This window comes from Clupea harengus, chromosome 21 (genome assembly GCF_900700415.2).
Source record: "Clupea harengus chromosome 21, Ch_v2.0.2, whole genome shotgun sequence".
Classification (NCBI taxonomy): Eukaryota; Metazoa; Chordata; class Actinopteri; order Clupeiformes; family Clupeidae; genus Clupea; species Clupea harengus.
In genome coordinates this window covers 16,378,929-16,391,303 of record NC_045172.1, presented here as the reverse complement: position 1 = coordinate 16,391,303, position 12,375 = coordinate 16,378,929, and the positions used below count along the sequence as shown (strand labels likewise).

At 44.7% G+C, this 12,375-nt stretch overlaps 1 long non-coding RNA gene across 1 annotated transcript in view; it reads right to left on the bottom strand.

Moving 5' to 3' along the window:
• Positions 1-9,466: 9,466 nt before the first annotated feature.
• The window catches only part of LOC116218233, a 3,704-nt gene continuing 795 nt past the window's right edge, over positions 9,467-12,375 (bottom strand). The window contains exons 2-3 of the long non-coding RNA XR_004162762.2: positions 10,652-10,915; positions 9,467-9,550 (exon numbers count right to left, since the gene is read on the bottom strand). This is a non-coding gene — a long non-coding RNA (uncharacterized LOC116218233). The remainder of the gene's footprint in view (positions 9,551-10,651; positions 10,916-12,375) is intronic.

Below are 12,375 nucleotides of genomic sequence, written 5' to 3'. Positions count from 1 at the left end.
ATGGGAAGACATTTCATGACCTTTCTGTTTTGAAGGTCATGGTGGGTTTTGAAAGCTACTGTATTTAAACAAGAAACTAAATTATGATCTAAAGAGAAAGACCCCTTAAGGGGCATGTGTGTATTTTTCTCACTATGTGTGCATGTGTGTGCATGGTGTTCCTGTTTCACATGAAACTGTAAAACTGGCACTTTCCTACTGTATACGGACCCTTAAGATGAAAAGCTATTACTTAAGACTCATGATGATACTCTCTCTCTCTCTCACTCGCGTTCTCTCTCTCTCTCTCTCTCTCTTTGAGGCCACAACTGGATGATAAATAGCTTTATTATCACCACAGCCTTCCATTGGGTGCAAATCGATGGGATCCCAGCAAAACTTAGGTTACAGCAGATACAAATCAATCAACCCATTCGCACGGTTCAGAGTAGCTCAGCGCAACACAGCACGGACTATTTCACCATCCCCGGGCTTTATGATGGATTGGCCTGCGACATTAGAAATATAATTACACTCTTACTGGATTGGCAGCAAAGTAAAAAAAAATACCATGAATTTTTAGTGGCACTGGAGTACAGTCACTGATAGCACGAGAACGGAGTTGGGTTCCTACTTGTCTGACACAAAGGTATGCCAACACACTTGCATACTTGAAAAACAAAACACACTTCTTTCGGGGCCTTCGAATCGGGACACAAACAACAGGCCACCGTGACTGGCAGAAATGTTCCTGCGACGTGTGGGTAAGGCAAAGTGGTATAGCTCCGGTGGAGGGATTGTCCCTTGGCCCCATTTGAAGCCATCCATAAGAAAGAGAGCTGTTTAGTGGTTCTAGACATCTGAACCTTGGCTGAACCTCCGACTCTGGCAGCCTCCATTACTGTCTGCTTGGGCTGAGGCATTCAGCTTTGAATCTGAGTAGCTGACATCGGGCAGACAGCAAGACATGATATCTTATTTTCCTGAGCTGCGCTGACACAAATTCGACTCTACTTATTATTTTCTTATGCCAGCAGTGAAAGAGAGAGAAAGAAAGAGAGAAAAAAAAGTTACACTCGCATTTGTAGGCATTCGGGGTACAGATGTGTGTGCGAGAGAGAGAGCTGCTTCTCACTTTTAATTCCAATAATTTCGCCAGGCTGTTCGCCGTATCTTTGCTCTGACGCCAGGACCGGAGGAGAAATCCTTGACCCCAGAGAGCCTCCTTCAAATTAAGCAAACTTGGCTCTTCTGCATGTGCATGCAATTTTATCTGCCAGTCTTGTTTGAGAATCAGACATGTGGATATTCAGAACAGACAGACAGTGTTTGTGTGCATGTGCTTTCTGCTCTTTCTTTACTTAACCGAGTGTGTGTGTGTGTGTGTGTATGTGTGTGTGTGTGTGTGTGTGTGTGTGAGAGAGAGAGAGAGAGAGAGCTTGTGCTCGTGTATTTTGGCTAGATCTGCTTGTGCATTATAAAAATGCAGTCACATGTCCACTTCAGAGTCTATTCATGAGCAGCAGTTTGACAATAGGCATCCATGGTTCGATAACTTCTCTGCAAGAGAATGCGGATTGTACCAAAAAGTCTTGTTTACTGTCTACATGTTTAATGTTTGTAAAAAAGAACTGTAGTGTGTCAGCTCCTCTGACTACAGTTAAGAGCCACCGACTTTGCATTCTTTCTCATAGACAAGCTTTAGAAGTCCACCACCAACCTGGTACAATGCAGTTGCCACAAGTTTGTCCCAGTCATGCTTTCCATGACATGCCTTACTCTGCCTCTCCAGAACAAGGACTCAAGCTGTGACACGGCTGTCACTGTGAAGCCACCGCCGACAAATATAGCAAAACGTCCATACCAATAACCCGTCTCTTTCCTGACACTATAATTCTAGGTCCCCAGCCCCCATCGACCAATCCTGTAATTCTGAAGTCTTCTGAAGAGTCAAGCCTGGGATGGCAGAAATCGCTGGAGAGGATTTCTTCTTCTTCTTCTTCTTCTCACTCTTCTTCTTTTTTTTCCTCCCTAAAACATCTTTGTTAGATGACAAAGGAAAAAAAAGAGAGAGAAAGAAAAGGAAAACAGAAAGAAAAAGAAGGACAGAAATCTTTTCCACAACCCAAACATTCCACACACAGTCTGGGCAAAGCAACAAAATATGGGACAAGCTGCCAAGGCAGGGAGAATTAGCATAAGTGCCATGTTCCATCCATCAGCGCGCGACTTTAATGATTTCTGCTCCTCTTCTCCTCCTGACTTGGCTCTATTTGTGGAGGAAGTCGTGAACCCAGAGAATGGGAGAGGCAGCCTGTTTAAATTGATATTGCTCGCGGGCTAATTTGGAGCAGATTTGGGGATTTGGGAAGGGCTCCTCGTAATATCCTTTCATGCTCATCTTCAATCTCTGAAGTCACCCCCTCAAAATGTCGGCATAAGGAACCCAGATGCGTACTAAGAGGAGCCCCTCGCTCGTCCGTCATTACAACTATCGTGTGTACACACACACACACACAAGGCCCCGACTAGTGCTAAAGTTACCCTGTGGCTAACATTACACCCCACGTCTCGAATGCCTCGAGTAAGATCTGTCTTCATCTTCGATGCTCGGCTTGGGAACCACGGGGGGTTCCGAGTCCCAAGCCATCGAGAGCTCTTTTGCGACTGGTGTGAACGCGGCCTGATAATTACGCCCATTCAGCCATTTTGTGTCAAAAGCATTTATGCGTTTATGCCTTATGTGTTAATCTGGGGCCCTGTCTATGATGTTAGCAAAGTTGCATCCTCCCATTCCTCTATTTGGTTCCTCTGCGGGGAAGTTTATCACAGCATAATTATCTGTTGTTGATCAGCTGAGGGCTATATAAATCTACGCCTCAGCCAACTTGTAATTAAGCATGGAGAAATTTGGGAGACGCCTCCCCTGACACCCTGCTGTCACAAAAAACAACCCTCTCCCAACAACCTCTGTCATGAGGCATGAATAAAAAGCCATTATGAACAGGGTGATACGAAAATTCATGACAGTTTACACACCAGGGCCGCCAAGAAACATGCATTGATTCAAGACGGGTAATGCCGAAAAGGCCATGGATGAGCTCAAGGCCTATCTTGGTGCCAGGACGCTTTCCAGGACTTTCCAGGGCACCAGTTACAAAATAATGGACAGTGTCTTTAAAAAAAAAAAGAGTACACCCTGTAACTTAGGTTTGGCAGTGCTTCACGAAAAAAAACGAATGTGTCTGAAAGACTGAGGTACATGTGATATGAAAAGTTTTTTTATGGGTTAACATATAGGGGAAAACACAGACTTGGGGGTGAAGAGGGTCTAAAAAAGGGACTTACACACACTGTGCCACACTGTCCTCCATAACCATCCTCTGGCAGATTAGCGCTGTGGCGATCCCGGGCGCTATCGCCTTGGCAACGCGCCAGGTCTCATCTGTTTGTGATCTGCTGGGCGGTTAGGAGGCTCCTCATAAGCGTCTCTCACCAGTTCATTAGCCGCCTGTGTGTGGGACGTGTGTGTTTGGGTTTGGGGAGGGCAGCTGATAATCCCCTGTGATGAATACAGTGCGTGTCTGTCAGCCAGATTTCCTCTGTCTCCTGGAGTAAGCAGCCGCCTGCGAGTGACATTAACCTGCAGCAGCATGGCACTCAGGTAGGGCTGAGTGTGTGTGTGTGTGTGTGTGTGTGTGTGTGTGTGTGTGTGTGTGTGTGTGTGTGTGTGTGTGTGTGTGAGCATGTCCACAGTGAGTGAGTGAGTGTGGGTGTGTGTGTGTGTGTGTGTGTGTGTGTGTGTGTGTGTGTGTGTGTGTGTGTGTGTGTGTGTGTGTGTGAGCATGTCCACAGTGAGTGAGTGAGTGTGGGTGTGTGTGTGTGTGTGTGTGTGTGTGTGTGTGTGTGTGTGTGTGTGTGTGTGAGCATGTCCACAGTGTGTGTGTGTATGTGTGTGTGTGTGGGGGGAGGGGTAGGTAAGTGGGTGGGAATGAGTGTCCATTTGTGCTGACATGTGTCTGTTTGTGTGTGAATGCAAGTTGGGTGTAATGTATGTATCTGTGTGTGTGTGTGTGTATGTGTGTGAGTGTGTGTGTGCGTCTGTCTGTTAAGAGGGATATATTTTTCAGTATGTGAAAAGCCAGTGGGTGAATACCGTGAATTGATATACAAAAAAAGTCAAGCCTCACTGATTTGAGTACGTGAGCAAATTTACAAATTTGTCTTTTAAAATTGTGCATGTCGATATTTTTGTGAATGGAGGTGTGGTGTGTGTGTGTGTGTGTCTGTGTCTGCGTCTGTGTCTGCGTCTGCGTCTGCGTCTGCGTCTGCGTCTGCGTCTGCGTCTGGGTCTGCGTCTGCGACTGTCTGTCTGTATGCATGTGTGTGTACGTGCATGGGTGAGAGCTGTGTGTGTGTGTATGCGTATGTCTGTCTGTATGCATGTGTGTGTACCTACATGGGTGAGAGCTGTGTGTGTGTGTGTGTGTATGCGTCTGTCTGTCTGTATGCATGTGTGTGTGTGTGTACGTGCATGGGTGAGAGCCGTCTGTGTTTGTCTGTCTGTATGCGTGTGTGTGTATGTGCATCGGTGAGAGTCGTGTGTGTGTGTGTGTTACCCATGACATCCCCAGTGACGTGTCCAACTCTGATATTATATGGAGCCGGCTGACAGCCATGTCGGTTCTGCCGGGTTAAGCGATTCGAGACGTAGATTTGCTAACGAGCCAGAGCTCCCCTCTTGTCTGATTTACATTTTGGCCGGGGCAATTTTCTCTGGGCATGAACTGTTCAAGCCTGTTTGCTGGAGAGATGATGCCCTGGTCAGACAAATGTGAAATTGTTCAGCCGAAAGAAAAAAAAAACACTCCACACTGTCTGTCACTGTCTGTGCTCTGACACTTGTTGAGGGGAGGCGAGGCTCACGGCCTCGGCATCAAAACAAATGCCAGATAAGGAAAGCATTTATTAGACCGACTCGTGTTGCCAAAACATTTGCCAGTGTAATGTGTTAATGAATTTGCATAGGCCTGATACTGTCTAAAGTGAAAAAGCAAAATAGTGATGTTTCACTACCACTGTGTTTCATTAGTGATCACATAACAATCATATTTGACCATATTAATTTTGCCTAGACATTTTTTTTGATTTTTCTGGTGTATGTTTCTTATTAGATATGTTTTACATTTGGTCTTAAGTGACCCACCACTAAAATTATTATTGGGTTAATAGATTAAACTCATTGTTAAGGCATGTCAGTGTTGAACTAGAATGTGAGCGTGAGTCTGGCTTAACCCTAATTACGTAATGAAATATGAAAGGCGAAAACAGAGATGTCTCAAATCCATTACATAGGCATAGTGCTGAGCTGTAAAGATTACAATCACAAAAGTGGGTCTGGAAGTGTTTATGTTTGATGACATAATTCGCCAAATCTCTAAGTGTCGTGGCATTATTTACTACTGTGGGAAGGGGATGAAAATAATTTTGAATTGATAATTCTTTTTGGCACTTTGTCATTTATATCCAGCCTTTGGCCAATAAATAACACATTGTTGGCCCCAGTAAAGAACCAGTGAGGTTTTGAGTTCAAGCTATTTCAGCATAGTCGTGAAATAAGACATACCTCAGAAGGGATTTGCCATATACAGCTTTCTCAGACATATGAGCCAACAAGAAAACTTGGAGAGAAAAAAACAAGGCTTTCCATTGCATATCTCACAAATGGATAAAAAAAGAAGAAATGTCAAAAACTATCCTCACAGAACAAAAGCCGATAGAGCTGTTGTCTTCAGGCGAGGTGCTCTGAATTCAAAATGGCCTCTTTTGGCGGTTAGGTCGCACCTCTCCTGGCTCTTGTCCCTCCATGTGGTTTGACTTTGCACCCAATTTTCCACTTGAGGACTCAATGCTAACACTGAAGCACACCTGTCTCCCATTAGGCTCTTAAGCCATCCACCGCCTGGCCAAAAGATAGCACTATCTCTATCAGCTACGGCAGGAGCAACTGGCCAGGCCGCACTCACAGAAATTGATGAGGCTCCCTTGCATTGAAAGCAGTAGCTCGAAACGGGGAAGGTTGTCGTAATGATACTGAATGCCAGCTAATGTTAGCTTGCTCAGAGAGGAATACTTGTTGGCCTACTTTCGAAAATTTACACTGGGAAGTATGAATAAAGCATGTCTCTAAATCAAGCAAGCTTCTGCCATCATTCTCCATACTCCACCATAGCATCTGCTATACCACTAGCTAGTGTGTATGTGTGTGTGTGTGTGTGTGTGTGTGTGTGTGTGTGTGTGTGTGTGTTTGATCAGAGTGTATGCTCAAGGATCAGATTGGTCACGGTTCATTCAGGGTTGTTTGTGTCTGTCTCAGAAGACAGGATTTCATGTCTCTGGTCTCCTCTGACACACACACACACACACACACACACACATACACAAGCACCACACACATGCATGCACGCACACACGCAAGCACCACACACGTGCATACATTCACGCACGCAAGCACCACACACACACACACACACACACACACACACACACACACATACACACTCTGAAACACAAGCCCCCCCCCCCCCCCCCACACACACACACACACTCTTGACACACAAGCACCCCACACATGCTCTCTCTCTCTCCTTGTCTCTGTCGCTCTCTCTCTCTCTCTCTCACACACACGCACGCACGTAAACACTAGGGCACTGCACCTGAACCCCAACCTACTTCACTCTCCCCCCACAACCCCCCCCTCTCCCTCACCCTCCCTCCTCTACGCCGAACCACATTGCAGCCATACCACTGTGTCAAAGCAAGTGCAGGGTTGGAGGTGGTGGTGGTGGAGATGCTGCATGCGTGGGCCCAGGCCCAGTCAGGCCAGGCCAGGAGGGCAGCGGCGAGGCTGGGAGAAGATCCCCGTATCCTGGCCTGGAAAGATTTCACGCTCCCGCCTGTCCAGATGATTTGTGCTGACCTAGCCTGGGGCTGGGCTACCTGCTGGGATTCACTCCCAATGGGTTAAGCTAACGCAGATGTATCCCTATGCCACACAGACGTACACATGGTCATTCTCTCACTCTCTCTCACACACACAAGGACTCATACACACACACACACTCACACTCACACACACACACACACACACACACACATATTCGGACATACACAGACATATATGCCACACACATCACACACACACTTTTTAGTCAAAGGCACAACTGATTTCTCTCACTCACACACACACACACACACACACCCTACACACACACACACACCACCAAGGGGACACAAACACACATGCACAAAACATTCGCGAAAACTCAACATGGTGAACACACAGGAGAAAAACTACTTAGTCTGACACTCACATGTGTTTTGGTCCATCATGCAGAAACTTAACTAACTTGGACAAGCAACAACGAAAGGTGTGCAAGAAAACAAACGTAATCCCCTTTGATGATCAAAAAGTCAATTGGTTATAAATGGTTATAAATGATTAATTATTTACAAATGGGATTTTTTATGGCTTTCACCACAAATTGATTGATAGGATAAGGAAAGAATCCATATTGATTTGGACATCAGATTTTACTTTTCTCAATGTGGTGAAATCAATGAGTTTGTTAGGGAGCTGGTAATGTCCTGGTAATTGGTACATGACTAATGTAAAAAGGTCATTCCTTTGAAAAGCCATTTTGCTCCACTACAATGTGAAAACAATTGAACCATATTGGTGTTCAGCATGATGTAGTATAAATGGCTTAATAATATTAATAGTGCATTCCACCTTACCTAATAGCAATATTAACAGGCCTATGTAGAACGGATTGGATTGAATAGGACGCACTTTATTGATCTCTTATGGGAAATTATTTGTCATATGTGTGACATTACATACATACATTACATTTCCAACATAACACATAAACAAAACAAAAATAACAAAACAAAGTAGACTACAAGCAGCTTACATGCAGTTAGTAAGATAAACTGACACCAGCTCTGGATCAGCTCCAGAACCGATACGGCTGACTGTAACGGGCCAGACGTGGGCCAGATCTCATCTGGAGTCAGCTGCCGGCCTGCCTGCTATGCGGTGGGCCATCGCTCATTTCCGGCGGAGCGAGGAGGCGAGTTAGCGGCGGGGAAGCGGCGGGGCTGCGCACACATCTGGCGGGGGAGTTGAGAGCACGCCTCCGTGTCCGAGAGCGGCGCTCCCGAAACATCTGTGTTTCCACAGCCCACCAGAATGGGGAGGCAGCGTGCTAGCGCAATGGAGTGTGTGTGTTGTGTTGTGTTGTGTTGTGTTGCTTCACATACACCGTCCCTGGCAAAGAAACACACACACACACACACACACACACACACACACACACACACACATGGAAACAAACAAACACACACATGTGCACATGTGCACCAAATCAATAAGGGATACACATGAAAATACAATAATACAACAAATAAATACGTATAGAAGAAATACACACATGCTTGTTTGTATACACAAGTAGGCCCCACAGGCACACATAGAAACACAACATCATGAACATACACACAGGCACACTGAAAAATAATTGAAAAAGACAAGGAACTATATACCCAAACACATACAAGTACACACAGATATATACACAGGCATGAAGAGAATCATAAACACACACACATCTACCCTCCCTAAAACGCATATGTTGTACTGTGCCAGTGTGGATACATCTTTATGCTTCAGTTGACATACAGAGAAGCACACACACACACACACACACACACACACACACACACACACACACACACACACACACACACACACACACACACACACACACGCACACACACACACACAAAAGGCTCACCCAAGTGTATGCACATGGCACATGCAAATCCACACTCACACACACACTCTTCTCATCCACACACACACACACACAAACCACATCCCGCCTCGTTCCTGAGAAGCACTACTGCCATTCCACAGAGATTACCTTTACAAATATTCACAAGCAAGAGCCCGTGGCTGCTGGGATGTCTCTCAGGAGCAGGAGGTACAGCTCTGCTTTTTTGCTGCTGTCATTTCTGTGCAAGCAGCCCAAGCAGAAAGCAAGTCTCTTTTTCAGCATCACTGGCCCCGCAGTCATTCGGAGATTGTGTGTGTGTTTGGGTCTGTGTGTGTGTGTGACACACTTCCACACAATACCCATGATGTGATGTATATTTAGTAGTTAACTCAGACAAGTGTGATCACATTATTGTGTTATATCTACCTCTCCAGGTTTCTGGTCTAAAACAATGAAAACAACAACAACAACAACAACAACACTAATAATAATAATAATAATAATAATAATAATAGTAATAGTAATAGTAATAGTGATAGTAATATGAATTATAACATTGTATTAGTGTGTATTCATAATAATAATACTAATAATAATACTTTATAATAATATTTTTTATTATTGTAAAAAAAGACAGACTCATACCACTAATATTTGATTCATTCCAGCTGCAATTTCCAAGATGAAAGAAAACATGAATCCTGCACAGGCTTCCTGTTTCCTCTGAGACTCTAAGAGATAAAAACAATCATAATTACGACTCTGAGACAGACAAGCTAACAAACCAAACTTAATCAATTCATCACAGCATACAGTATTTTCATTTTGCCGTGGGTTTCTCATGTAATCTTTCTTTTGTCTCTCTATGATATACGTATTCAGTAGACGATAAGCACACACACACAGACACAGACACAGACACACACACACACACACACACACACACACACACACACACACACACACACACACACACACACACACACACACCTTTGGGATAGGCAACATTCTGAAGGGCCAGCGCTGGAGTTAATGACTGCATGCTGAAGGGCGTAATGAGCTAATGATCGAATGCTGGCTTAATGTGTGTCTGTAATAATGGAAAAACAATCGGTTGGCTCCCCCCCCTACCCTCCTCTCCCCTGTACTCACCACCACTTATCAGTCAAGGGAGTGTGTAAATAAGCTCACTAGATTACGGTCAATTTATTAAAAGGGGAATAGGGAATATAGTGAGTTAATCAATGGGTATAGATGTGTTTTGGTCATGTGTGTGTGTTTGTGTATATGGAATAGAATCAGACCAGCTGTATTTCTGTGTGTGTTTCTGTGTCTTTGTGTGTATTTATGTGTGTGTGTGTGTGTGTGTATTTGAGTGTATTTGTTTGTTTCTCTACATTGTGGATGTAAAGAGGACATTCAGTTATTCTCAACCTCACAACCTAATGCTAATTCATACCACTACTTGTTTTGAATACATTTTGTCAGTGAATAAAGATCAGAGTTGATGTGGAAAGAAAAAAAAAGTCATCACCATTCTTCCTGGGGGAACAGGAAATCAGCCCGCCTGTATTCAAAGCCATGAAAAGCAGCCCTTTTCCACAACACTCAACTTATTTTTCCCCCAAAACTTTCATTTTTAACCAGCAAAGGCCTTGATTTATTTATTTCTCTAAGGCTACTGTCGTGGTGCAGCTGATTTGTTTAGCATCCCTGAGCAATTGCTTTTTTGGGGCAGACACACACACACACACACGCACACACACACACACACACACACACACACACACACACACACACAGGCACACAACAACAAAATGACAGGTAATTACCCCCAAACTCCTCTGAGCTCCACATTGTCATGCGGTATGATACATCATTCTGGGATCAGAGCAACAGAACTGGCTTGGGCGTTTGAACATGTTACTCCACTGTTGAGTCACTTCCTCGCAGGCACTCGTGACAAGAGTCAGAGACAGGGAATGGAGTCAGAGCAGGTGCCCGATCACAGGAGCTGCTGTTCAGACGTGTTCTCTCCGTGTCGGGTCGTCTTATGTTTGACTTCCGTTGTTTTATGTTCTTGTTAATCTTCGCACCTGATGAGACGAGAAAAAAACAAAACTCTTCCCACATCTTTTCACAATTTTGAAAAATCAGGGGGGGATTTTTCTCTTCAAATGTCTTAAATGCTCTAAAACTGTAAAATGTTGTTCCCTACATTAATCATTTAACATGCAAAAGGCGGGGGGGATTCTTTTTCTTTTCTTTTCAGTAGGGCAGGAGTGACATTGGCTAACTACGAGCTGGATGCACACTCCTCTCCTCTCCTCTCCTCTCGAACGGAAAGATGTTTGGCTGACACCCGCATGAACGTGACTTCTCCAGGCCTCACATGCCAATGATTAACTGCAGCTGATGGATCCTGTCAAATTCACACTTTCATCGCCTCCACCAGCCGTCCAATAGGACACCTGGGGGGGGGGGGAAGCAGATGGACCCGCCCACTCAAAGGCCATCTTGTTTTGTGCCTGACAGTGCAAGACTGACTGCTAATTTCAAGAGAGGCCGTCACTGCAGAAATATTGTTTTGAGGCCAGGAGAGAGAGAGCTGTCTCAAGTTAGCACTCGTTCCCTTTTAAAGTGAGGGACCTGTTAGAGGACTCCGTGATCAGGTTTCAAAGGAGAGGATTGATGAAAATTATCATTTAGTTTCACACAGCTTTCATCTTGGGAGCGGTGGGAATGATTCATATACAGTGCTTCAACCACCACTCTTGGTGTGACTACACACTGGTGCCGGTGGGGAACGCACCATGCTCTGCCATACTGAACAACAGAAACAATATGAATTATGATGTGTTAAAGATGTGCGGCTTCACTGAGAGCTGTCGCCCCATTCTTTAACCAGACACACATTACTGCAGCACCAAACACAGTGACATCAGTGAAGCGGAGGTGAGGTCCCCTTCGGCTCATTGTAACCGAACAGACCGCGCTCCTCTCTGTTGCCCCCGGCTAGCACCATGCTCCTCTGCCACAAGACAAAAGGGGGAGGAGAGAGAGAGAGAGGAGAGGACAGGCCTCAGAGCCGGATGACACTGTCATCTCTGCTAATTTGTCCCAGACCGGCGACGAGCATGTGGAATTGACATGCTAAAAGACACGGGTTGGGAAAATCACAAAGAGACAAAGTCACACGCAGAAGGCGAATGCGAATGGGAATGCGAATGTGGCGTCCCTTTCGGTCACTCAGGCGGAGTGGAGGGGTGGGTGCAGATAAAAACAGAGAACATGTGACAGAGTTTCGGCCTACAAGTTAGGGGCTGTAATAAACAGCTTATATGTTAATGAAACATTTTTTTCACCAAAGATCTTAATTTTATAATGTACATATTAAATAGATATGGGTTATGAGGTGTTCAACAATACTCACAGATTTATAGTTCATTTATAGTTCATATAGATCCATTATTATCCTGATTCTTATTAATCTTACTAATTAAATGCTTTCTAAGTCCCAAAAGATATGAAATATAATAGTAACAAAATGAAAACT